Source organism: Lissotriton helveticus, chromosome 12 (genome assembly GCF_964261635.1).
Source record: "Lissotriton helveticus chromosome 12, aLisHel1.1, whole genome shotgun sequence".
NCBI lineage: Eukaryota > Metazoa > Chordata > Amphibia > Caudata > Salamandridae > Lissotriton > Lissotriton helveticus.
The window spans coordinates 806,386,899-806,389,174 of record NC_136073.1 but is presented as its reverse complement, the minus strand read 5'-3'; positions in this window follow the sequence as shown (position 1 = coordinate 806,389,174).

Sequence of the window (2,276 nt, the reverse complement as noted above, 5' to 3'; positions counted from 1 at the left end):
CAGACTTCGGAATTTAATGTTGAACGTGGTTACATGTTTTATTTATTTCCTCATTTACAGTAATTTATTTAACGTGACATGAACTATACTAAATTAATATATGTTCAATAAGGATACTAAAAAGACTATCGAATCCGTATATCCATGTTTGTACGTTTTTAATATTTTGCTTTTCAGATAACACTTTTATCCTGTTTTCTGCACTTGTTCAATTCTTTGACGTCCTAATGATCAGCCTCTATTGTCAGCTGCGGGTGACCAACATTGGACGAGCTATGGAAATGAGTCCTCGTTTGGGGTTTGGTATAGGGATGTTAGAAAAAAACCACTTAAACCACCTACTTTTTTCACATAATTGTATGTATTGTACCTGTGGCTTCTAATTCACTGTCCAGACAAATCTTACTAAGTTGCTGAAAATTCCTGTAGCTGAATGTCCGTTTAGTTTAGGTAGTCATTACTTATTGAATAGACTTCCTTTTATTGAAAGAGCGCTTATTTATTTTGTTGAAAATTCAGCATTTGCACTTCCTAAAAGACTGATTGCGTGGTGCATTCAACTAGGCAGCGGTTGCATCTTTATTTAATTAGTGAGACAAAACACCGTTGTAAAAGAGTCTGCCAGTAGATTACCCGAGTCTAGACCTGTATTCTTATTAATTATCAGGGCTTCACACGTACCATTTATAAGTTAGAGCCCTTCCTTAAAGGAAAAGGACGCAGCTCTGGATCATCATCTGTGGTCCTCATAGGCCTTTTTAATCATGATAGGCATCTGGTATTCTGCTTTGTGGGTGTTTTATCTTTTTAAAGGTGCTTCTGAATAAACTTCAGTATCTTCACAGACATGACCAGTGATGTGCCTGTTATTTGCCCCAGAGGTCTGGAGAGTCTGTTTCAACCTTGGTTTCCTTTGAGGATCCTTAATTCATCAAGAATCTTTAGACCGTCTTCGTCCTCGCCTTTAGGTTCTGCATTGTCATTTTCTCCTCTATTGTCAAAAGCATCCGCACAGTCCTCTGGGTTATTTTTTTTTTTACCTCCTCTTTGTTGCAGTCCAAAATCTGATTTTTATTGTGGTTTTAATTGTAAACTTTTACACTTCAATGTTTCATTGCTACTTGGAGCAGATACTGCCTGTTTTTTTTGCTGCCATACTGTGTTCTTTGGATAGATGCATGTTTATGGTGTGTGCTAATTATACAAATGTTCCTTTTTTATTTGACCATGATTCCATATCGTCTTTTTCATCAGTCTTTAGAATATTTCTTTTTAGGAGTCTTACTACCAGGCTCTAGTAATTTCAAGATGATCTCCTCGTCATTTTATTTATTTGAAAAGTTTTATATAGCGCTGGCTAGACCCGGAGGTATCAGAGCGCTTTACATGAGGACAAGCATTGTTTCATGTTTTAAAGTTCATCTCCCGATGAAACCTATGTACAAAGCATGTGATGTTCGGTCTTGGACTGCCAGTCCTGCAGCGTCATAGGTTCTTACTTGACAGACCGAGTGCTCGAGCACGACTCTTGAAATTCAGAAGTTACAGGATAATTATAGTAAATTACTCTGTCAGTGTGTATAGACAAGCCGAAAACTGCTCTGGCATTATACCGTCACGAAAATGCCAGAGAAGGTTTACATATATTCAATAAATAATTTCTAGATATTAAAATAACCGAAAAGTAAAGTCCCTGTATTATGTTGTCATGTGTTAAAGCAGCAGTAAAGCTCGAGTTAATGATTTTTTTCTCTTTTGATGCTGTCTGAGGAGAACGTTCATTAACTCATGGTTATTTATTCACAATATGGAATTTTTGGAAGGACATTTAATATTGGACTTCTTTCAGTGTGGAAACGTCTGATTTCCACTAAGTAAGATTCTTTATTTTTTGGTGTGGGTTTGTGAAGAAAATCGTGGAAGGCTTTACTTAACAGATTTTTCTTGAAAAAGTAAGAGAATTTATTGAAAACCAAGAACCTGAACTGCGGATCGTGGACTTTAAGCCAAATGCAATCTAGGCAATATTTTAGATCATTCCAGGCGAAGGATGCGATTGCCGTATGAATCGGGTAGTCTGTAGGTGTGTTCACAGATAAGACCTTAAGAAAGAGGTATCATGATGGCGTTGAATCAACCTCTATCTTGCATTGCTGTTCAGCTCCTGCCTTTGACCCTACTCTGGATATCATTTCATCACAAGGCACTAAAAAACCAAACCCAAATAAAGATGAAGAGATAGGTATAGGGTTCCAATTATGGACTAGTTTGTCCAG